This window comes from Schistocerca americana, chromosome X (assembly GCF_021461395.2).
Source record: "Schistocerca americana isolate TAMUIC-IGC-003095 chromosome X, iqSchAmer2.1, whole genome shotgun sequence".
In the NCBI taxonomy this organism is placed as follows: domain Eukaryota; kingdom Metazoa; phylum Arthropoda; class Insecta; order Orthoptera; family Acrididae; genus Schistocerca; species Schistocerca americana.
Window position 1 is genome coordinate 530,303,184 of NC_060130.1, and position 26,381 is coordinate 530,329,564.

At 43.7% G+C, this 26,381-nt stretch overlaps 1 protein-coding gene across 1 annotated transcript in view; it reads left to right on the forward strand.

Annotated features, from left to right (window-relative positions):
* LOC124556120 (Down syndrome cell adhesion molecule-like protein Dscam2) overlaps window positions 1–26,381 on the forward strand; it is an 859,872-nt gene that overhangs the window by 296,555 nt on the left and 536,936 nt on the right. The gene's annotated exons all lie outside the window — the stretch shown is intronic.

Sequence of the window (26,381 nt, forward strand, 5' to 3'; positions counted from 1 at the left end):
TACGTCTCCGAACAGTCAAAGGGACTGTGTCTGTGATACAGTATCCACAGCCAACGTCTATCTTCAGGAAATCTGGGAACCGGGGTGATGCAAAAAAAATTTTTATGTGCGTATAACGCCTTGCACCAAGGACCTCCACGTACTTATCATATACAGGGTGAGTCACCTAACATTACCCCTGGATATATTTCGTAAACCACATCAAATACTGACGAATCGATTCCACAGACCGAACGTGGGGAGAGGGGCTAGTGTAATTGGTTAATACAAACCATACAAAAATGCACGGAAGTATGTTTTTTAACACAAACCTACGTTTTTTTTAAATGGAACCATGTTAGTTTTGTTAGCACATCTGAACATATAAACAAATACGTAATCAGTGCCGTTTGTTGCATTGTAAAATGTTAATTACATCCGGAGATATTGTAACCTAAAGTTGACGCTTGAGTACCACTCCTCCGCTGTTCGATCGTGTGTATCGGAGAACACCGAATTACGTAGGGATCCAAAGGGAACGGTGATGGACCTTAGGTACAGAAGAGACTGGAACAGCACATTACGTCCACATGCTAACAACTTTTTATTGGTCTTTTTCACTGACGCACATGTACATTACCACGAGGGGTGAGGTACACGTACACACGTGGTTTCCGTTTTCAATTACGGAGTGGGATAGAGTCTGTCCCGACATGTCAGGCCAATACATGTTCAATGTGGTGGCCATCATTTGCTGCGCACAAATGCAATCTCTGGCGTAATGAATGTCGTACACGCCGCAGTGCACCTGGTGTAATGTCACCGCAGGCTGCCACAATACGTTCTTTCATATCCTCTGGGGTTGTAGGCACATCACGGTACACATTCTCCTTTAACGTACCCCACAGAAAGAAGTCCAGAGGTGTAAGATCAGGAGAACGGACTGGCCAATTTATGCGTCCTCCACGTCCTGTGAAACGCCCGTGGCCCGTGTTTGTTACAACACGAAACTGAACGTCGGAGGTTTCAAGCGTCAACTTTAGGTTACAACATCTCCGGATGTAATTAACATTTTACAATGCAACAAACGGCACTGATTACGTATTTGTTTATATGTTCAGATATGCTAACAAAACTAACATGATTCCATTTAAAAAAACGTAGGTTTGTGTTAAAAAAAACATACTTCCGTGCGTTTTTGTATGGTTTGTATTAAACAATTACACTAGCCCCTCTCCTCACGTTCGGTCTGTGGAATCGGTTCGTCAGTATTTGATGTGGTTTACGAAATATATCCAGCGGTAACGTTAGGTGACTCTCTCTGTATATGTCCCTCAAGTGTAAAACTTTGTATAAATCTTTTGTTTCATATTGTATAACCGATAGCTTTATATAGAAACTGTAATGTTCAAGGTCGTTTTTCTCACAATACATTGTATACTACTTACACCATTATGATTTTCACCCATTCATTTATGGTGTTCCACTACATAAGATGGATTTTAGATATAGTAGTTGCTCTGTTACCAACATATTTTCACCTATCGTTCCATTGTACCGAAATATAGAACTTTCATTTAATGTCCAGAAATCGATATATTTAAGACTTCTGTGAAACGGAAGCACTATCATCGATTATGTGAATAAGTAAGAAGTTCTTCCAAGCTTGTGTCTGAATTTCAACCCATCCGCTACTAGCGTCCTCCGGTTATACAAATCCCAGCCGTGCACACATGCTGACGTGAAGTCTTAAATCTTCCTTCTGGTGGTAATTCTTAGTTAGACCGAGATCTTGAAGTCTTCTTCCTATGTAAATAACATCCATTTGCTTTACTTGAGTGTAAAACTACTCAAAAAGCTGATACCGCAGCTGCCTCAAATTCAACGTTTACTTCTCTAGCACACTACTCAGGAACAACTTTAAGCAGACGAAACAGAGGGACATATGCGTCTTTCTTTTTACTAGGGAACAATGCAAATACAGCAGCAAGAGAGTTTATTACGTCACTGGGGCTCCTAACTCTGCCTGTATAATACAGATACGTGCAAATGGCTTGCTACAGCTCGTAAATATTCCATCCATAAAAAAATAGGAAGACGTTCTTAAGCTTTCTTTTCCTTTGTTTCCACTATGAATGAATATTCTCTGCTTTAATCTATCATCTTCCAGAAGAAAACTACTGCCGTCGCTGATTTTTAAGAGATCACCACGAAAATAAATTTCGTTAGTGTTCTTGGGTTCTTGTTGATCCACACGCGCTTGGCTCCGCTGACGACTGACGGCGTAACGTCCTCTTCATAGAATATGCGTTACGCATCACTGTAACGAAGTTATTACCTTTTTTGGGAAGATTTCCCATTTTATTCATTTATATCTTGGATAACGGCGTAATTTCTTCACGAGTCCATCTCTTCAACCTCTCCACTTGTTTCTTCACTTCCAGAGTTCCATCATCAGGTGGTCCACAGAGATTTACTACAACGCTAAACGCTTCTCCGCTGGTCGAATGCATCATTTCCTTGCTGTCATCAGATTTTTGGCGTAAAGACAGTCACGTAAAAACACCTTATTTAGATTCTTATGATACTCGTAACGACTGTAAGGAACAGTCCTTGGTCGTTATAGTAATTTCCATACTGATGGTCACACTGGGAACTCCTCTCCGGCGATGGCGGCACTGTAATACTATGGATGGCGTTCACCTGGATATCCGCTGGGTCGGTGATAGTTATCGAAAGCAGCATGACAGTTGTGCATTACGCGTATACTACTGCAGACCATCTGCATTGCTTGGTGCCTGATGTCTTCCCCATCTTCCCCATCTTTCCATGTCACAAGGCCAGAATCGAAGTGAAGTTCTTCTGAGTGTTGACTGCGTCAGCGCATAAAATACTTTAAATAAAAACTACAAAACCCACCCCTCCACCGTATTACAACGGCCTTCCTCAGAGAAAGATTTATTTCGCAAGAGGAAAGGTATCCCTACTTATTGTAGACAGTTCGTGTTCATATTTCATATTTGTGAAACTTTATTGGCAGTAAAATATCGGCTAGTAATAACGAAAGGAAGAATGTAGGAGGGAAGCCATTCGTGGACTACCCGGCTTGTCAGTGATGGTCGAAAGTCGCCAAATAAGCGTTTGGGCTTCTGCTGGCCATGTTTCGTTCCTGGTGTGCGCGTTAAGTGCACTGACAGTTTCTCCATAGCTGTTTGTTTTGGCTATGGCGCCCGTACCCGTTGAGGCTTCTTTCCCGCGACTGCTCGCGACCCGCCCGTTTGCGATAGCCAGCAGCCGCGACGCCCAAGTTTGTATCCACCTTCTCTATTAACGCTGTCAGGCCGCTTAAGACTTCCAATAGCCCCTCATATTTTGTGTTGATGCCTCCACGACACTTTCGCCAGCACATGGACTTCCTGTAATTGCACATGCGTTCATGTTCCGCTACTAATGTGCTGACTGGCCTCCCTCTCTCACCAAAGTAGGAAGCTTGCACTCAAAACTTACCCCATAATTCCCGCAGTATTATTTTTGTGCACTTCATCCTTGGTGAAATCTATCATGTCGATGATACTGCGGCTGCTGCGGGAAATCGGTTTGAAACCTCGTCGGCGGAGTACGTTGCCTAGCTACTCCTCACGCATTTCACGTACGGTAAGACGTTAGCGGAAACTTCTTTTCCTTTCTTTCTTCTCTTGTTTTATTCATCAACGTACTTCACCTGGCGAGGAAAATACTACGAAAAATTGGAATCGGGGCTTAACAACTCCTTGATTTTGAGCATGAGCAGTCGCGTCTGCCCACACTCTTCCTCGCGAACTGAGTAGATTGCAGCGTAGTGGAGAGTGAGGGAAATGTGAGCGCATTGTATGCTAACGACAACACGAGAGAAAAGCCAACTGCAAAGTAGAGGTCAGTTCTGATAGCAATGCCTCCTTATAATTGCAATAGCGAGTCGCATTGTGTAAAATGGATAGTGTCTTCGCACTTCAGTCCACAGTCCGAGGAATCTTATCATTTTACATAAAAAGATGAGTTCGTAAAGTGTTTAGTGTGACGTAAGACGTTAAATATTTTCAGAAAATTGATGTTATAAAGGCACTACGTGTCTTACCACATCAAAGAATACATAAACGCAAAATGTGAGGGACCTAAACCTGTACAAGACGTTTTAAAACTTACGAGTAACAGAAAACTCTCCCTAAAGAGGAAGAAGAGTAAGTATGCCACTTTGTAACCGTTTGTGATTCAATGGAAGAATGCTTGTTAGTTTTAGCTAAACGTTTATCTGCACTTCAGATCGAACAATTTCATATGGTACCGTTATCAAACATCGGTCATACGTCCCACACAGTTTACGGCAGACGACGTTCAGAGTCCCCGTTTTCAAGAAGGGACGTCGAACAGGTGTGCAGAACTATAGACCTGTATCTCTAACGTCTATCAGTTGTAGAATTTTGGAATACGTATTATGTTCGAGTATAATGACTTTTCTGGAGACTGGAAATCTACTCAGTAGGAATCAGCATGGGTTTCGAAAAAGACGATCGTGTGAAACCCAGCTCTCGCTATTCGTCCACGAGACTCAGAGGGCCACAGACACGGGCTCCCAGGTAGATGCCGTGTTTCTTGACCTCCGCAAGGCGTTCGATACAGTTCCCCACAGTCGTTTAATGAACAAAGTAAGAGCATATGGACTATCAGACCAATTGTGTGATTCGATTGAAGAGTTCCTAGATAACAGAACGCAGTATGTCATTCTCAATGGATAGAAGTCTTCCGAAGTAAGAGTGATTTCAGGTGTGCCGCAGGGGAGTGTCGTAGGACCGTTGCTATTCACAATATACATAAATGACCCTGTGGATGACATCGGAAGTTCACTGATGCTTTTTGCGGATGATGCTGTGGTATATCGAGAGGTTGTAACAATGGAAAATTGTACTGAAATGCAGGAGGATCTGCAGCGAATTGACGCATAGTGCAGGGAATGGCAATTGAATCTCAATGTAGACAAGTGTAATGTGCTGCGAATACACAGAAAGAAAGATCCCTTATCATTAAGCTACAATATAGCAGGTCAGCAACTGGAAGCAGTTAATTCCATAAATGATCTGGGAGTACGCATTAGGAGTGAGTTAAAATGGAATGATCATATAAAGTTGATCGTCGGTAAAGCAGATGCCAGACTGAGATTCATTGGAAGAATCCTAAGGAAATGCAATTCGGAAACAAAGGAAGTAGGTTACAGTACGCTTGTTCGCCCACTGCTTGAATACTGCTCAGCAGTGTGGGATCCGTACCAGATAGGGTTGATAGAAGAGATAGAGAAGATCCAACGGAGAGCAGCGCGCTTCGTTACAGAATCATTTAGTAATCGCGAAAGCGTTATGGAGATGATAGATGTACTCCAGTGGAAGACTCTGCAGGGGAGACGCTCAGTAGCTCGGTACGGGCTTTTGTTGAAGTTTCGAGAACATACCTTCACCGAGGAGTCAAGCAGTATATTGCTCCCTCCTACGTATATCTCGCGAAGAGACTATGAGGATAAAAGCAAAATGATTAGAGCCCACACAGAAGCATACCGACAATCCTTCTTTCCACGAACAATACGAGACTGGAATAGAAGGGAGAACCGATAGAGGTACTCAAGGTACCCTCCGCCACACACCGTCAAGTGGCTTGCGGAGTATGGATGTAGATGTAGATGAACTTCTAAAACCTTTGTGAAGTATGTGTTGCCTATTCCTTAGCGCTCTATGAATGTGTCGCTATCGCCGGCACAGAGCTGAATTTGACAACATTAGCAACGTTGAAGGAAGTGTAGAAAATGTAGGTTTGTCATGAAATGGTTTAGTTTACATGTACATAGATGGAGGTCCGGTCATTTTGAAGGAAAAAAATCAGAGCCGGCCGAAGTGGCCGTGCGGTTAAAGGCGCTGCAGTCTGGAACCGCAAGACCGCTACGGTCGCAGGTTCGTATCCTGCCTCGGGCATGGATGTTTGTGATGTTCTTAGGTTAGTTAGGTTTAACTAGTTCTAAGTTCTAGGGGACTAATGACCTCAGCAGTTGAGTCCCATAGTGCTCAGAGCCATTTGAACCATTTTTTGAAAAAAATCAGAATTCGTAGCGCATCTGAATGGGATAATCACATGACTTTCAGTAACCAATTCGCGCTGATCTGCAGCGTGAAGTAACTGATCTATAATGCGACAGGGGATACATCGACGATCTTCTCTGCTCGCAGGCCCGCGCTCACCGTCTGCGCGCCGAGCGCGTTTGCTGCGAAAGCATGAATTACGTAGATGGAGTGGCAATGGGTCTCGCAAAGCCCCAGTCACTGCGGACATATTCATGGAACCTTTTGAGCAAAGGGCCCTATCTTCGGCGCTGTCACACCCCCGATGCTGGGTACGGTATGTAGACGACACATTCTTTATCTGGGCACCGGAAAGGCGGAGTTGGGAAGCTTCCTTCAGCGTTTAAACAGCCTGCATAAGAGTATAAAGTTCACCCTCGAAACCGAAAAGGACAGTGTGTTATCACTTTTGAACGTCGAGGTATATAGAACTGCGGAAGGTACGCTGAAATACAAAGTGTACCGGAAGGCAACCCACACAAATCGGTACCTGAACAGGAAGAGTCACAATTATCCAGATCAGAAATACTCAGTTCTGCACACGATGACCACCCGTGCCTACCATTTTAGTGACAATGACAACATCAAAGAAGAATTGAGCCCCTCCACTACACGTTACGCGCCAACAGTTATGCCAACAACGTTATGCGATAGGTAACCAAGGCCATCCAGAATAAAACAAGAGAAGGAGGCAAGGAAGGGAAACTTCCGCTAGTGCATTTACCGTATGTGAAGGGCGTCAGTGAACGGCTACGCAATATCCTCCACCGACAAGTTTTCAAATTAGTTTCGACAGCAGCCACAGGGTCCGCGTCAAGAACTTTGCGAAAACGGTCGCGTTCTCCAATAAAGAATTCTGACAGTCACAGCGGTCTTGTTTATTCAAATCACGATAGGGTGTACCAAGGGTGAAACGAACAAAGTTAATACTGAAGATGTATATGAATTAAGCTGTTTGTACGGAGCTGCCTACATAGGTGAAACAGGAAGGCCAATCGGTATACGGATAGCAGAGCATGAACGCAATGTGCGATTTTCACAGCACACGAAATCGGACAACGTATCATGTTCCAATACGCATATCTGGTGGCGAAAGAGTAGTATACGCACCAACGCACAATACAAGAGATGACTCTAATTATTAAGCTGCCTGATAACATTAATAGAGAGGATGGCTACAAACTTATGGCGTCCTGGATGGCGTCTAGCCTAGCCTAGTCCGACGGGCAGCGAACAGTAGCCTCTCCGAGCACCGACGCGACATCCTAAACAAACATCTAAAAAGGAGCTGTCAGTATTTCCGCCAAAAACCAAGAAGAAAAAATGCCCACCGGATGCCAACGTTATCAGCAGTCTATTGACAATCACTGACACGCCGAACAGTCCACGAATAGCTCCCTTCCTACCCTCTCCATTTCGTCATCACTAGCTTATTATATTCTAGGGTCAATAAAGTTCCACAAATATGACGTGCTGAAACGGATCGCCTGCAATAAATAGGGCACCTTTCCTTTTGAAAAACCTATCTTGCCCTGAGGAAGGCCGTTGTAATACGGCCTAAACGTCGGTTTTACACTTTATATTTAAAGTATTTTATACAATGATTCGGTACAAAGACCAGAAGAATTTTAATTGTCATGCTAAAGTGGCCGCGCGGGATTAGCCGAGCGGGCTGAGGCGCTGCAGTCATGGACTGTGCGGCTGGTCCCGGCGGAGGTTCGAGTCCTCCCTCGGGCATGGGTGTGTGTGTTTGTCCGTAGGATAATTTAGATTAAGTAGTGTGTAAGCTTAGGAACTGATGACCTTAGCAGTTAAGTCCCATAAGATTTCACACACATTTTAACGAAATTTTTTTTTTGCTAAAGTGGTTTGTGGGGCGTGACACGCATAATAGTGAACTGAGGTTGATATCTTGGCCATCAAATATGCCTGATCAGAACCCGATAGAACAGACATGAGACGCTATCGGACGCCAGGGCGCCAGACCCACTCTCAAAAACCAGCAGCCAGCTATTTACGGGTATAGCGCGATCTGTACCTAGACATCTGGGGTATCCCAACAAACCTCCTGAGGAACTGTCGAATCCTTATCACGCAGATTCGCATTCGCTGCTGTATTTCGTTCTAAGCCTGTGGTCATAACTGGGCAGAAGCTGGTGGTCGTAATGTTCTGACTTATCGCTCTATGTACTCATATCTGTTGTGAGTCCACAGTCTGAGGCATATGACAGCGAACGAGGTAGGGTGAAACATAAAAATATTACGAAGGCAAAAAAGTGAGGAATATGCTAGAATTTGCACCATACCATCTTCATCAATCAACTGAATCTCTACACCCTAGCCGGACAGTGTGGCCGTGCGGTTCTAGGCGCCTCAGTTTGGAACCGCGTGACCGCTACGGTCGCAGGTTCGAATCCTGCCTCGGGAATGGATGTGTGTGATGTCATTAGGTTAATTAGGTTTAAGTAGTTCTAAGTTCTAGAGGACTGATGACCTCAGATGTTGAGTCCCATCGTGCTCAGAGCCATTTGAACCAATCTACACCCTAAATCTTTCCTTCAGCAGATATGCAGAAAGAGAAAGACAGAGAGAGAGAGAGAGAGAGAGAGAGAGAGAGAACAATAATATAGGGAACACTCTCCTCCTCATTTTATATCGTCAAAAACAAGTACCATTTTAAACTGTTTGTGAGTCACTTGCTACCCAAAATTAATCGTTATCTTCATGAGTCATTTCTCCACTTTTTGCATCTTCATCATTTTATTTAATCGAGATAATGTTTGTTAATTATCCGAAGGCTTCTGCTTATGAAGATCATTCTTTTATCTTTCAGACTCCAACACTATGTGCTAGGATTAACATTGATGTTGATGTTTCCGCTTACTCTTGTGGCAGGAAAATGTGTTCAGAAAGAGCAACCACTGATTATAGTATGTATACTACTTCATCTGTTTTCAGAACAATACACTTCATTATATGAATGTGTAGTGTAATGCATGCACGTAATTGATTCGCCTCGATGGGCAATGAATCCGCAACCTTCATTGCAGATACACATTGCAGGTTTCGATCTGCAGCGGGAATCTAAAATTAGCGAGCATGGAGGTCATGGACGGGGACTGCGAGTAGGTGGCTCTAGGTTAGAGTGTGAGTCGGCCGAGAAGCGTGTCGTGATCCTCGCATTTACGATGAACACTGTGTGCAGGTGGCGCAGTGGTTACCACTGTCTAGTAGGCAGGAGATCTCGGGTCCTGGTCCGGCATACATTTCCATTCGACGACGCTAATTGCACATAAAATTCCGATGCAGCTGAAATCATTAGTTCCTTCCCTTGACTTTCCTTTCTCCGCCCCACCGCTTTCAATTTACATCGCAATTATTTTATAACTGTAATTTCTCATGTGTGACCTTGTGAATTCTCAGGACATGAGAAATCATTTCAACATTCGAACATTCGAACTCTCGGGCATTTTTATAGACGCAGTAAAATCGCTCTCCCCAACAGGGAAATAAATACGAAACCGTGGCAACTCTTACTGGTTCTCAATAGGGACGTCCTGAGAAGTGGTTACTAAAACAGCTTTGTTGTGTTAGTATAGGCATTCTGAGGATTCAAATTCACAGAAGTTAGTGGAGGGAAATATTTCTCTGTTAACTTAATGTACTGTTTCCTGTGATTTCCATCACGATGAGCAGAATCCACGAGTAAAACATGAAGCTTTGTGCCAACTTCAGGTCTAGCTGCCACCATATCAGATTCTCCACTTACACTACAGGAACTCTTCTCACTTACGGCGCAGCAGAAAAGGCAGAGTAGGATCTCTTCTCGCATGAGGATGACGGCTTAAGCCAGGTGTATAAAACAAAAGTGAGGATCATTCTGTAATCTTGACAGAATGAAACTCTCTGGGTCACGTTGTTTCACTTTTTCACTATTATAACGAACAGTTCGTAATTTTCCATTCTTTATACCAAAATAAAGAATGCTTTACAGCATACAATTAGTGCTTCATATTTGACATACCATTTTTGCATCCATTTTACTCGAATGAATTTCCTTGTGTTTGGGATTTTTCGTAAGAGTTCGCCTCTTTTGACAAAATTTGTTCTCTCGATTAGTATAAACACACAGTTTTGTCCATCGACTTCTATGTTTATCATATTCATCTACATTCATTTTCGCTGGTAGTTCTACATTTTCTTATCGTCCATTTCGTCTACCATTTAAATAGCAAAACAATAACGAGTATTACCCAAATCGCGTAAACTGTTGCTAATTTCAGCTAGTTTTGGTGTCCGTTTTACTCATGATAATTCGTACCAATTTTGTTTGCCATACCTTCCTACTTTTCAGTTTGTATTTTTTTCGTGACAAATTTGATGGTCAGATTGTTGTACATATCCTTGTTCATTTTGATCATGAAGTGTCAGGTTGACTTACTGTTTCCATTGTTAATTACACGTGAGGAAATTTTATACATTAAAAGCGTCATAGTCAAGAGTTTTTAAATTCACGTTCTTATCAAAAGTATTCGGACACCCTATGTAATATGGAATGTGGGTCTGACGACTGCAGGTCAGTATAAAAGGAGGCAGGGAGTTTTGTGTCGTTGGTAGAAAAGCTGTAAAAGAAGAATTAGTCGCTCAGTGACTTCGAACATGTTATTAACTGGCAGCTGAGAAGAGTAACAAATCCTTCAGGGACATCTAAACCTCTCTAAATCTCCCCATGTCACCTGTGGGTCCTGTGACTGGCAACTGGAAATGCGAAGGGATCTCCTATACTGACGGACAGGAACCGTAGAGCACTGTCGTGGGTAGTTGTAAAAATGTTAATGAAATCAGCGGAAGGAATCATGCCTGAGTGGCGAAGTGGTGTCAGCAGTTCCGCTAGACCAGTGGCAATGCATAGGGCCTTAAAAGGTCTGGAGCACAGATGTCGAGCAACTCCTCACAAGCCTCACATTTCTGTAGCCAGTGTTAAGCGACGCTCGAGGTGTTGTAAAGAGTGACGCTAGTGGACAGTGGAGGACAGGAAACTGAGTGATTTGGAGTGGTTAACCTTGATATACGGTGCGGCAATCCGATGGTAGCAACAGCATTACCTGCCACCATATGTATTTTCAATAATGATGTTCGGAGGAGTGGTGTTATGGTATGGAGCTGGGTTCCGTCGTTAAGAAAAGAATAAATTCGGAGTGATATGAACACATTTTACAATGCTGTGTCGCTGACAGAGGGTGAAGATTGTATCTGCATGACAGTGCACCCTGTCACAAAGCAGCATTTGGAAGGCAATGGGTTGTGGATAATACCACTCCTGAAATAGACAGTCCTGTCCTGACTCCCAACCTGAACCCAATGGAGCACCTTTCGGATGAGTTGGAACGTAGACATCTCTCCAGATCACAGAGTTCAACATTACCACCGTCTCTGGTTTAGGCTATGTCGACTATATACAGGGTGTTACAAAAAGGTACAGCCAAACTTTCAGGAAACATTCCTCACACACAAAGAAAGAAAATACGTTATGGGGGACATGTGTCCGGAAACGCTTACTTTCCATGTTAGAGCTCATTTTATTACTTCTCTTCAAATCACATTAATCATGGAATGGAAACACACAGCAACAGAACGTACCAGCGTGACTTCAAACACTTTGTTACAGGAAATGTTCAAAATGTCCTCCGTTGCATGCATCCACCCTCCGTCGCATGGAATCCCTGATGCGCTGATGCAGCCCTGGAGAATGGCGTATTGTATCACAGCCATCCACAATACGAGCACGAAGAGTCTCTACATTTGGTACCGGGGTTGCGTAGACAAGAGCTTTCAAATGCCCCCATAAATGAAAGTCAAGAGGGTTGACGTCAGAAGAGAGTGGAGGCCATGGAATTGGTCCGCCCCTACCAATCCATCGGTCACCGAATCTGTTGTTGAGAAGCGTACGAACACTTCGACTGAAATGTGCAGCAGCTCCATCGTGCATGAACCACATGTTGTGTCGTTCTTGTAAAGACACATGTTCTAGCAGCACAGGTAGAGTATCCCGTATGAAATCATGATAACGTGCTCCATTGAGCGTAGGTGGAAGAACATGGGGCCCAATCAAGACATCACCAACAATGCCTGCCCAAACGTTCACAGAAAATCTGTGTTGATGACGTGATTGCAGAATTGCGTGCGGATTCTCGTCAGCCCACACATGTTGATTGTGAAAATTTATAATTTGATCACGTTGGAATGAAGCCTCATCCGTAAAGAGAACATTTGCACTGAAATGAGGATTGACACATTGTAGGATGAACCATTTGCAGAAGTGTACCCGTAGAGGCCAATTAGCTGCCGATAGTGCCTGCACACGCTGTACATGGTACGCAAACAACTGGTTCTCCCGTAGCACTCTCCATACAGTGACGTGGTCAACGTTACCTTGTACAGCAGCAACACCTCTGACGCTGACATTAGGGTTATCGTCAACTGCACGAAGAATTGCCTTTCCATTGCAGGTGTCCTCGTCCTTCTAGGTCTTCCCCAGTCGCGAGTCATAGGCTGGAATGTTTCGTGCTCCCTAAGACGCCGATCAATTGCTGCGAACGTCTTCCTGTCAGGACACCTTCGTTCTGGAAATCTGTCTCGATACAAACGTACCGCGCCACGGCTAATGCCCAGTGCTAATCCATACATCAAATGGGCATCTCCCAACTCCGCATTTGTAAACATTGCACTGACTGCAAAACCACGATCGTGATGAACACTAACCTGTTGATGCTACGTACTGATGTGCTTGATGCTAGTACTGTAGAGCAATGAGCCGCATGTCAACACAAGCACCGAAATCAACATTACCTTCCTTCAATTGGGCCAACTGGTGGTGAATCGAGGAAGTACAGTACATACTGACGAAACTAAAATGAGCTCTAACATGGAAATTAAGCGTTTCCGGACACATGTCCACATAACATCTTTTCTTTATTTGTGTGTAAGGAATGTTTCCTGAAAGTTTGGCCGTACCTTTTTGTAACACCCTTTATACGTACATTGTCATACAGCCTAAGAATTTTCCAAATCAGACTAGGCAGGTAGTCTCTAACCCAAGCAATTTACGTTACCTTTCTTTCCACGTCAGATTCACAACGTATTACGTGGCTCAAAGATTTACAGGTAGTTATAATACTGAATTGCATTACAAATATTTTTCAAGGTCTTCAGCTTGTCACTATTCTTCCAGATTTCTTTGGGTTAGGACCAGTTGATATTAAAGTTGTTTCTCCACATTATGTGTCTTATTTATTTTATAATTATCGTAATCGAATTCAATGCACGTCATCAGCTTTGATACGTACAGGCAGTGCTCATGCTAAGTAGCTGTACACAACTCATGGGGGTGCTACTACTCTACCGGAAAATTTCCATACAGATTTAACACTAAATAGGACACATATCTTAAATTTACGGGTGCGTAGTACAGAATTCTTCATTATAATTGACGTAAAGTTTTGACCTGTGTCATTGAAGCTCCTAGGTATGTCGCCAGCATGAGGATTTCGTTCAACTGTTACACGCTGTAAACCGCCACAGTATCAGTTAAGATAGTCACCTGCTGATAAAGACGGTACAATAAAACCGAGAACTTGTCATTCAAAAACTTTAAATTTTGCAATAGGCTACCACAGACGGTAATGGTATTAATGGACTTTCACAGACGCCATACCTCACATCAATATGTGGTGCCCGTAATTTTGTCATCAATATTGCTGCAAAGCCGTTGCAACAGATGCCAGTACTGCCAAATGTCCGGAAAATACTGCTGATGATGTTGGCTATTGCAAGTAGTTGCCGAAGTATGACCGAGTTGTTGCGGCGTTGTCCTCCAAGGGTGTAGAATATTGCCTATGGTCGGGCCACATGTATCTCCAACCATGTCTGTGAACGTTACCCTCTCACTCTCTGGCTTGCGTCCTATGTCTCACGCCGACAGCACTGAAATGCCAAGTCACATAATTTGAAAGGTGAAAGGATATTATTTCGTTTCTCTTGGAAAGTTAGGACTCGTGTGTAAAGGCATTCGATTGCTTCGTTGTTTGCAAGAATGTAGAAGTTCGCAAAAAGATTTAGGTCTTCGTGATTTCCCTAAATCGCTCCAGGCAAATGCCGGGATGTTTCCTTTGAAACGGCACGGCCGACTTCCTTCCCTAATCCGATGAGACCAATGGCCTCGCTGTCTGGTCTCCTCCCCAAAACAACCCAAGCCAACAATATGGAGAAGGGAAGTAGTATATACAAGACAGCTGTCTCAGAAATGACGTTCTCGTTGCTACCGTCGTAGTAGAAGTTCTGCAGCAGTGAGCTAAAACTTTATTTTAGAAAGGTTAAGTACTATAAAACATTTTAAAGCTTCATCAATTGTGATTTCCTGTTCATGGGCAACAACTTGCCAACTGCCCTTTTTTTTATTACTGTTTAGCCGGCCGGGGTGGCCGAGCGGTTCTAGGCGCTACGGTGTGGAACCGCGCGACTGCTACGGTCGCAGGTTCGAATCCTGTCTCGGGCATGGATGTGTGTGATGTCCTTAGGTTTGTTAGGTTTAAGTAGTTCTAAGTTCTAGGGGACTTATGACCTCAGAAGATAAGTCTCATAGTGCACAGAACCTTTTGAACCATTTTTTGAAAGATGATGTCTATTCAGATTTCGCGCCAGTCGCGAAAGAGTGGCGCTAGTAGCGCCATTATGAGAAATCAAATCAGGTTTTCTTTAAACATAAGCTGCAACGGTCGTGGGCGTTAGCTACCTTTGAGGTTTGACGTGGCGAACTGATGTTAGTCAAGGGCGCCATTAAAGCGACAAAGACGTCATTATGGAATGTAGTTACTACGAGGGCAGTTCAATAAGTAATGCAACACATTTTTTTTCTCGGCCAATTTTGGTTGAAAAAACCGGAAATTTCTTGTGGAATATTTTCAAACTTTACCGCTTCGTCTCGTATAGTTTCATTGACTTCCGACAGGTGGCAGCGCTGTACGGAGCTGTTAAAATGGCGTCTGTAACGGATGTGCGTTGCAAACAACAGGCAATGATCGAGTTTCTTTTGGCGGAAAACCAGGGCATATCAGATATTCATAGGCGCTTGCAGAATGTCTACGGTGATCTGGCAGTGGACAAAAGCACGGTGAGTCGTTGGGCAAAGCGTGTGTCATCATCTCCGCAAGGCCAAGCAAGACTGTCCGATCTCCCGCGTGCGGGCCGGCCGTGCACAGCTGTGACTCCTGCAATGGCGGAGCGTGCGAACACACTCGTTCGAGATGATCGACGGATCGCCATCAAACAAATCAGTGCTCAACTTGACATCTCTGTTGGTAGTGCTGTCACAATTGTTCACCAGTTGGGATATTCAAAGGTTTGTTCCCGCTGGGTCCCTCGTTGTCTAACCGAACACCATAAAGAGCAAAGGAGAACCATCTGTGCGGAATTGCTTGCTCGTCATGTGGCTGAGGGTGACAATTTCCTGTCAAAGATTGTTACAGGCGATGAAACATGGGTTCATCACTTCGAACCTGAAACAAAACGGCAATCAATGGAGTGGCGCCACACCCACTCCCCTACCAAGAAAAAGTTTAAAGCCATACCCTCAGTCGGTAAAGTCTTGGTTACAGTCTTCTGGGACGCTGAAGGGGTTATTCTGTTCGATGTCCTTCCCCATGGTCAAACGATCAACTCTGAAGTGTATTGTGCTACTCTTCAGAAATTGAAGAAACGACTTCAGCGTGTTCGTAGGCACAAAAATCTGAACGAACTTCTCCTTCTTCATGACAACGCAAGACCTCACACAAGTCTTCGCACCCGAGAGGAGCTCACAAAACTTCAGTGGACTGTTCTTCCTTATGCACCCTACAGCCCCGATCTCGCACCGTCGGATTTCCATATGTTTGGCCCAATGAAGGACGCAGTCCGTGGGAGGCACTACGCGGATGGTGAAGAAGTTATTGATGCAGTACGACGTTGGCTCCGACATCGACCTGTGGAATGGTACCGTGCAGGCATACAGGCCCTCATTTCAAGGTGGCGTAAGGCCGTAGCATTGAATGGAGATTACGTTGAAAAATAGTGTTGTGTAGCTAAAAGATTGGGGAATAACCAGGTGTATTTCAATGCTGAATAAAACAACCCCTGTTTCAGAAAAAAATGTGTTGCATTACTTAATGAACTGCCCTCGTATACATGACAACAGGCAGTGGTGGACACGACAATGTGCGGTCGCTAGGATACCGGGCTCTGGACGGCCACGTTGCAGTACTGCGAGGGAAAAATGTTGTGATCGGATTGTGGCTCTGGCACTACATCTTCAGCAGATATTTGAGCCGCAATAGTCACTACAGTGACACATCATATCGGTTACTTCAAAGATAGCACTTAAACAAACCACTGACATTTGCTACTTCAGTGGTGGCAAGCGAAACTTCAATGGAGGACATGGTGGAGATCTGTTGTGTTATCTGACGAAAGCTGGTGTTGCCTCGATGCCAGTCATGGCCGAGTGTTGGTTAGAAGGAGGCCAGTTGAGAGCCTGCAACCAACCTGTCTACTTGCTAGACACACTGGACCTACACCTAGAGTTATATCTGGGGAGTGATTTGGTGTTTAGTGATTTTCCCACTCACTCAGACTGCAAATTTGTACGCTAACCTAGTTCTTGGACCTGTTATGCTGCCATTCATGAGTAGCATTCAAGGGGGTGTTTTTCAGCGGGGTAACGGTCGCCCACGTATTGCTGTTGTAAGCTGATATTTTCTACAGAGTGTCGATACGTTACCTCGGCCTGATCGGTCACCAGATCAGTCACCAATAGAGCACATATCAGACATAATCGGACGACAACCCCAGCGTCATCCATAAACGGCATTAACTGTCCCTGAATTGACCGACCAAGTGCGACTGGCATGGAGCTCTAGCCCACAAACTGACGTCCAGCGTCTGTAAAACGCAATGCATGCACGTTTGCATGCTTGCATTCAACATTATGGCGGTTACACCAGTTATTAATGTAGCAGCATTTCACATTTGCAATAGCTTATTTCGCGCTTGTATTAACCTGTGATCTTGCAATGTTACTTTACTTGTTACCTAGACAAATGTATTCCCGAAAGTTCATTTCTCTATATTAATAATTTTTCGGTGTTACATTTTTTACGTCAGTGTATTTTGATAACTTATTCTCTTACAGAATGCAAGACAAGAAAGCTCGTTTATTCCCCATAGCTCGCTTTCGTCGATTTCTTGTCAGTAATGCGGACCGTGTAAGCCGGAAATACAGGGTGATTCAAAAAGAATACCACAACTTTAGGAATTTAAAACTCTGCAACGACAAAAGGCAGAGCTAAGCACTATCTGTCGGCGAATTAAGGGAGCTATAAAGTTTCATTTAGTTGTACATTTGTTCGCTTGAGGCGCTGTTGACTAGGCGTCAGCGTCAGTTGATGCTAAGATGGCGACCGCTCAACAGAAAGCGTTTTGTGTTATTGAGTACGGCAGAAGTGAATCAACGACAGTTGTTCAGCGTGCATTTCGAACGAAGTATGGTGTTAAACCTCCTGATAGGTGGTGTATTAAACGTTGGTATAAACAGTTTACAGAGAATGGGTGTTTGTGCAAAGGGAAAAGTTCTGGACGGCCGAGAAAGAGTGATGAAAATGTAGCACCCATCCAGCAAGCATTTCTTCGAAGCCCAGGAAAATCGACTCGCAGAGCTAGCAGAGAGCTGCAAATTCCACAATCAACTGTATGGAGAGCCCTACGAAAAAGGTTAGTTATGAAATCTAAACGTCAACTACCCGAGGCGATGGATCGGCCGCCAGGCAGCCCTTGACAGAGCACTTCATCACTGGCCTCCAAGAAGCCCAGATCTTACCCCCTGCGATTTTTTCTTATGGGGGTATGTTAAGGATATGGTGTTTCGGCCACCTCTCCCAGCCACCATTGATGATTTGAAACGACAAATAACAGCAGTTATCCAAACTGTTACGCCTGATATGCTACAGAGAGTGTGGAACGAGTTGGGGTATCGGGTTGATATTGCTCGTGTGTCTGGAGGGGGCCATATTGAACATCTCTGAACTTGTTTTTGAGTGAAAAAAAACCTTTTTAAATACTCTTTGTAATGATGTATAACAGAAGGTTATATTATGTTTCTTTCATTAAACACACATTTTTAAAGTTGTGGTATTCTTTTTGAATCACCCTGTATATTGCACGATACATTGCCGAGAAACAGTCGCCGTAAATGTTGCCATCAATTAGCTGAATCTCGTATGGGAGGCAGTGTTTCTAGTCAACATTTCCGGGTTGTATTTTCGGTTGTATGCAATTTCTGTTGTCTGTGTAAAGGCATCTTTAGAGACACACTGCTCGATTTGAAACGAAATTTGATGATTTTCTGCTTTCAAATTCCTTCTTCTCCTAAAGAACTAATTTGGGTCCACATAATCAACAAAACGAAAGAAAAGTTGAAAATACTGTTCATACCTGACCGATCGAAGCACTGCATTGTTTAAGGTACTCGATGTTCGTATGGAAGGGGGGGGGGGGGGTAGCGACGTCTTGCATCGTTCGGCAATGCAAAGTTAGTCTGTAGTGGCATCTGTAAATCAGTTAGGATAATGTAGGAATAATAATTCCTTAAAAAAGGACGTGGCCCAGTTTTCCTCCTCCTCCTCCCTCCACCCCATTCCCACCCAAAAAATTATTCCTGTCCCAGGGAGTACTCCCCTCTGCCGAACTTTCATCGTTTTCACTGACGGGATGGTAAACTCTAACCTGCCTTCCCTTTATATTCATAATTAAGTTGTAAGGTGGCTATAATTTCGCACCTTAGAAGCACCCATCCACCTACTTTGCCGTAATCTACAAACACAATTAGGTATCGTTTGATAGGTTGTACATCGTATATATGGATACATAAAGGAGACAGACATTGTCACGTACGCCTTGTAAATAATAGCTAACGCTTGTTGTATGAAAGCCGACGGAGTGCCTTTATTATCAAAACTGCGTAATGAATGATTGCCTATACTAGTAGAAGTAGGAACGCCAGTGGAGATGAAACGGCAGGCGGAACTCAAGCTCTGGATGGAAGGCCCACACAGGTGTGTTGGTCCTACTTTAGCATAGGAAGTAGCAAGGCGGACGTTGAGACACCTGAGCGCCGGGACACAATAGAGTCGCGACCGGCAGCTATTGTAGTAGGGCCGGAAGGATAACCGGATAATACTTCCGAACTTTCTAAATCTTGGACGCAGGTGAGAGGAACGAAGAAGCGGCACACCGGTGCCACGCAGGATGGGTTATTTCCAAGGATTTTTACTCAGAAGCGTACCATTGTACGAGTATAGGTTTTCCTTGCAAACCTTCCACGCTGGACGACAAAAGACTAAATTATGGTTGGTCGGCGTTCGGAATAATCTGTAGAGAGGGAGAATATTCCGTGTTTTCGGGAATATGATTCGTTTTCGGAATTACGATGGTGGGGAGCCGAGCCTTGCTGGGAAGACAGCAGTGGAGAGACGTGGTCTTCCATGGTGAGCACCCGTGTGTGATGGTCGCTCGGTATCATCGTTGTTGGTACAGACGGACTTTCTGTCTTTTCTCTCAGGAGGGTTTATAGTTAGAACGGTTAGGAACTGTACTGTTGCGAACCTATACGATTCTGGACTTCATCTCCGGGTTGGAAGTCGTCGTTGAGTACGCAACGCTCAGCACTCCTTCTGCCTATACTACGTTGAGACGATACCTGAACTCCGTCATTGTGGCTGGGAGTTCGCGTTTCTCGTGTGTAGAACACAGAGAGAAGACAGTAACAGACTGTATTAGTCAGAGGACCGCCTTCTGCAGTCCTAGTGTTTGGAAGATTTTATTTTGTGGCTGAAGTTCTTCCATCGATGCAGACGTGTACGAGAACCAGGACGCTGACCCACCAGACGCAGTACATACGGTGATAACCCAAATTGCTTCGGCTTATTAGGGCTATAAAGCTAAACAGCTGTGATCACGTTAGTTTATTTCAACTGAGGTTCCACACCACTGTAGATCATTTCGGAAGTAGTGTCTTCTAGTGTTTTGTACGTAGATGATGTCAGTCATTTCGCGTTCTTTATGTTAGATCGCGTGGCAGAGTGGGCAGTTGATCTGCAATTTTAGTTAGGTAATATAGAGAATTATACTTGAAATGTTGATTTTAATCTATAATAAATATATTGAGCAACATCGCTTATCATATAGTACTATTAGTTTCCTTCCTCATTCATTTATATTTAGATTGTAATTGATATCTTAAAAAGAATTAAGAGATCCCAAGATCTGCTTCAGGGGGCAGTCAGACAGGGCCAAATCATCATTTCAGCGTTTATTGTTTTCCGTTGCGCACATTCATTTTACACCCGCCTGGAGTAGCATCTTGGAAAGTGACGTAAGTGCACATCGTTGTGTTATGGTATTTGTAATTGACTAAAATGATTCGAGAAGTGACCTATAACTTTTCATGCACACAGGATTTAGGCTTTTATTCCTCATTTAACCTTGATGATATACTCGTCCGTTTTTCATGAATTTTCAGAATCATTGTAGGAAGATGTCGGATTCGTTCCAAACAACAAACAACCGTGATCACCAGCTTTTCCCTATCACATATCTAATCCTTATGGCGTATTATTATTACTATTATTATCATCATTTCTTTTCATGTTCGTGTTTCGCAGTCACCGCTTTAAAAATATCTCATCTGTTCCCTTCAATTAATTCTGATTATGTACTGACGTGTTCTGCAGTCATACGTCACTGACACGAAATGGAATAAATATAAATGGTCAAAGGGAACGCTCCATTCGCCTATAAAAACGTACGGATGTAGGTCACATCGTTTGGGTTCGTATAGATACCTAATTATGCATGGGCCTGTATTAAAGCCCATAAACAATTTACGTCTGCTACATTTGAAGAAAGATGTTCTTCTCCAGTTACGTAGACCAATTTATAACCTTTGAGAGATATACATCGGAATTTGTTACCAGACCACTAGTGATGCTGTGGAAACTAGAGGAAATAGTTGACAACGTGTGCCCACAGTAAGCAAAAATCGTATGCTGTGGAATAAATTTATTCATTTGCTTCTCAAGAGGATGACTAATGTTTTCTTTTTCAGAGCTATCGGGCAGTACGTGAAAGGAGAAGTCACATTCATGCTAATCGATTATCACAGATATGTCAAAGATTGGGCAAAGATTTGCTACGAATGGCCAAGTCTTTTCTTGTTACTAGACGCTGAATGCGTTTGTGAATGGTGCAGATGAACGTAGGTTCATTTCCATATGAAGGTACGAGTTATTCAACGGTTTTATATCAGTTCATTATGTATGCTAGTGCCAGATAATTTTAAATTTTGGAAGTTTGTGTAAAAGAATTCTTGTCGCCTTAGGTATAGAACTTAAGCAGCTGAAGTATGAGCGACTTTTCCATGTAACGTAAAGCAGTTATTCAGCTGATGCTCTGGGTGCCACGAAGAATATTGAATCAGTGTGATGGTTATTCACACTGCCAGACGAGATCATTTGCCTGTACGTCAACAGCGTCTATTCTTCGAAGCAGTTACATACACGTACGATAATCAAGGTAGAAAAGTGCAAGCTTTGTCAGAGGCATGTGTGATTAGAGACACAAACCCACTACTTAGGAGAAATGGGTTGATAGGTTCGTCATGTCTGCCTCACACTCAGTACCTCTATCATATCTTGCGTCGACTACCCAAGTATGCTGAGCGAAGTGGCACTGTGGCAACCCACTGTAGTCGTATTGGAAAGGACGGCAACTCAAATCCCAATGCTGTCGTTAAGATTTATGTTTTCTATAATTTCCCTAAATCATTAAAGGCGAATGCCGGAATCATTCCTTTCAAAGTGGACGGCCGATTTAATTTCCCATTTTTCCCCAATCTGAGGTTCTTCTCTATGTCTAATTACCTCATCATCGACAGGACGTTTAAACCCAATTTTCCTTTTTAATTTACTTTCCTGCCTTCCATTGAGATATAAAATGATAACAATGCACAAAAGAACACCAACAGTGCGGACAGAAGAGACAGAGAGACCATGAGGAGAAAATGAAAAAGTACTCGCAAAAAAGTAACCAACATTTAAGGTAGTCAGTCCGGAACCGCGCTGCTGCTACGGTCGCAGGTTCGAATCCTGCCTCGATCATGGATTTGTGTGATGTCCTTAGGTTAGTTAGGTTTTAGTTCTGTGTCTAGGGGGCTGATAACCTCAGATGTTAAGTCCCATAGTGCTTAAAGCCATTTGAACCATTTAAGGTACAGGACCTTGAATCAGATGTCTCTGGTCGTAATCCACTTGTGTAGTTATTTTATGACAACAGCGTAAGCCTTCCTTATAAAAGGAACAAAATCTATCACACTGCCTGACGAAAAAAATGAAGCATACAGAACACATGGTGGTACATCATTGTAACTTCGTACAGGTACACACAATCGGAGATTGTGTAAACGATCAATGTTGCAACTTTCCGTGACAGATACAGCGCCCAGAGTGCATTAGCATTTTTCTTGTTTACTGTTGTTACCAGATCTGGTAAAGGGTATAAACGGCGTGCAAAGCATGAGGTATTGAGTGGTCACTTTGAGAGCCACGAAGATGTCTCGTACTCGAATGAGACAGTGTTATCGGTATCTGATTGATTTTGAAAAGGGCCTTATTGTAGGTCTTCATTTGCCCAACTCGTCGAATCCTGAAATACCCACATTTGTTGGGCGTTCGAGTGTGATAGTGGTTCGGTGTTGGACTATTTGGGAAAGGAACTACAGGTATAGTCGTCATCAAGTATCCAGTCCACCACGCCTGAACACAACAAGGAAAGTGTGGTGTCACCGCCAGACACCACACTTGCTAGGTGGTAGCCTTTAAATCGGCCGCGGTCCGTTAGTATACGTCGGACCCGCGTGTCGCCACTATCAGTGATTGCAGACCGAGCGCCGCCACACGGCAGGTCTAGTCTAGAGAGACTTCCTAGCACTCGCCCCAGTTGTACAGCCGATTTTGCTAGCTATGGTTTACTGACTACATACGCTCTCATTTGCAGAGACGACAGTTTAGCATAGCCTTCAGCTACGTCATTTGCTACGACCTAGCAAGGTGCCATTTTCAGTTACTATGAATGTGTTCTGAACAGATAATATTGTGAATCATGTACCGTAAAGAGCGACGTTCATCATTAATGGATTAAAGTTAAGTATCAAACTAATTGCGTCCGATTTCTGAATTCTAATTCCTTGTAATGTTCCAGACCTCACGTCAGTATAGTCCTTACCTGCGTGAGCTAAAACGCGTCCATTCCGGCCTCCACTAGTAACACGGCGTTGGCTCTTCTGCCAACACAACAGAGAATACGAATCCGTGAACCCAGCTTGTAAACAGGGTATACGACTTGCCGATAATAATTTCGTACAAGAGAGCTCACTTTTCTATTGACATAACTCGATTCCTTTGACCTTTCATGAAGGTCAATTGAGCCGGGTCAGTTGAAGGCTGATAACACTTCTCACTCATTTTACGTGGGACATTTTCGCACGCAGGATAATGAAAATCTACTTCTGGGTAGCGCGTTCGCCCGATATGACCCCAATTAAATATTTTGAGGAAAAAGAAATCTGTCCACGTGCGCATGCTTCCATCTACAAATATCAAGACTTATCAGTCTGTCCACAAGAATATGAACGAATTCTGAGGTGGTGTGGGCAGCAGAGGGAGCAGACTCCACCCACTGCGTCCCAAAAAACTGGCTGCCAAGTAGTGACCAGCAGTAAAAGGGGAACAAGCCGCACTTACGTCACGCAGAGTTCGCATTACGCTTACTCTCACGTGTCAGTTTATGCTGTAAATGGCGCTGGCAGAGTCATCTAGTGGCCGCCGTACCAGGTGCCAACTGCTATGTATTGGAAATTTACGTAAGTAAAAACTGAGACACGGGTGAACAAAAACATACAGGATTCGTGAAACTGAAACTAATAGTTTGATGTTGATAGTTTCTTGTTACTACTAACTCCGTATCAGTTCTCACTGACAATTTAAAATTAAAAGGAACCAGTAATGAAACGTACAGTGTGACAACAATCGGTGAATATACAATGTTCAGTATTATATCGCTGAGCTTGGCAGCAGCCAGAGCGGATCGAAATCGTCCGGCTTCTCTCTGTGAACAGACTTACACCGCAATTCCCCGGCTAATTATTTCATTGGGGTACGGCGTCCAATTGTGAGTCAACCTCATGTGCAGTTCCTGGATTTAGTCCAACTACAGAGCATGCTGCACTAAATTAGGGCAACATCGAGAGGTTTTAAAGTCTCAATATACAATTGCATCATTTGCGGAATAGATACCATCTCTCGTTCCTGCGTTTCAACCAGACTACCCTCGACGGCATTAGTTTCCAACCGCTTCACTTAAGCTTCTCGTCGTACGCGGGGATAATAACGCAACCGTTCCCATTGTTTCTTGTTTCTCTGATTTTGCAAGTGCTTCTCCATCTGTTGGTGTGGCGCTTATGCACGCAAAATACATTCTCCCTGTTTTAATGACCTTCACGTAATATTAAACAAAAACTGGAGACGCGAAAGACCTATCCGGCAGCATTATTAGCCTTTACTCATTAGTTCTTAATACGAGAACTTGTATTGCTTCCAGATGTGGCATGTTCTGTTTTTCAGCGTTCAGTGCTTGTCATAAAAGCCCGTCAATTCGTTGCCAGAAAAAAATAATTGGAAAGAATGATGTATTTTAACATCTCACCGACCGCGAAATAGTCAGAGATGAAGCACTAGCTTATCTGCAGAACGATAGAGAAATAAAACACGTGATGTACGTACTGTCCCTGCATTCACTTACAGTCATTCATAGAAAACACGGGAAGCCTTGATCAGGGTGGCCAGGCGGTGGGTTGAAACACGTTGCTCCCAAATACTAGTTCTGATTCGTACCGATTGCGTTTTGCAGTTTTACAGTAAATATATTGAACACACTTCCGGAATCCAGGTCTCCCATAACTTTTACTGGACTTTCTTTAATACACTTAATTACGAGGGTACGTCAATTATTATCCGCAATTTAGTTATATTTTTGTTTATTTTGGTAGTACTCTCGTTTTTCGTTGATGACGCACGCTTTGTTTATTTGTTGTTATATTGTTGCTATTTTCAAGCTACTAAGTTTTTTATCTCTGCCATGCACTTAATCATGGCTGCTCCGCTGTCTATTTGCACCAAAGAAGAGCAAAGTTCGGTGATCCGTTTTTTGTGGTCGCAAGGCGTATCGGGGGCCGATATACATCGAATACTTTCGGTATAGCACGGGAACAGCGTTTTGTCACAACGGAGTGTCTACGAATGGATTTAAAAATTCGGAAATGGTCGCACAAGTGTTACGCACGATGAAGCAGCCGGACGACAGTTTACCGCCACAAATGAAGAAACCATCGAGCGTTCACGTGAAATGATTCTCTGAGACAGACGATTAACTATTGACGAAGCTGCAGATTAGTGACGGTTCTGCCTACGAAGTCATCCACAACAGACTTGGGTTTTATAAAGTTTCTGCAAGATGCATCCATAAGCAACTCACACAGTTGCATAAACAAACGCGCTTGCACATCTGTAAAAACATTTGGACCGCTATTGTAACGAAGGGGACAATTTCTTAGACAGGATCATTACTGATGACGAAACATGGACCCATCATTATGGGCCGGAGAGTAAACGGCAGAGTATGGAATGGAAACATCCAAATTCGCCGTGCAAGAATAGTTCAAGACCCAAACGTCCGCAGGAAAACTGATGCTTGTCGTTTTTTGGGACGCACAAGGTCCAGTACTGGAACATTATGGGGAAAGGGGCACAACAATAAACAGTGTACTTTACAGTAAGATGCTTACTGCCAGGCTAAAGCCTGCAATTCGAAGCAAACGCCGAGGATTGCTGTCAAAAGGTGTTGTGTTGTAGCACGACAACGCCCGTCCGCATACTGCTGCCCACACTGCTGAAACGCTCCAGAAACTCAAATCTGAAGTACTGGATCATCCTCCGTATGGTCCTGATCTTGCCGCTTCTGATTATCACTTGTTTGGTCCACTCAAACAGGCATTAAGGGGCCGTCGATTTGCCTCGGACGAAGCAGTGAAAGAAGCGGTGCATTTCTGGCTCGCAGCTCAACCGAGAA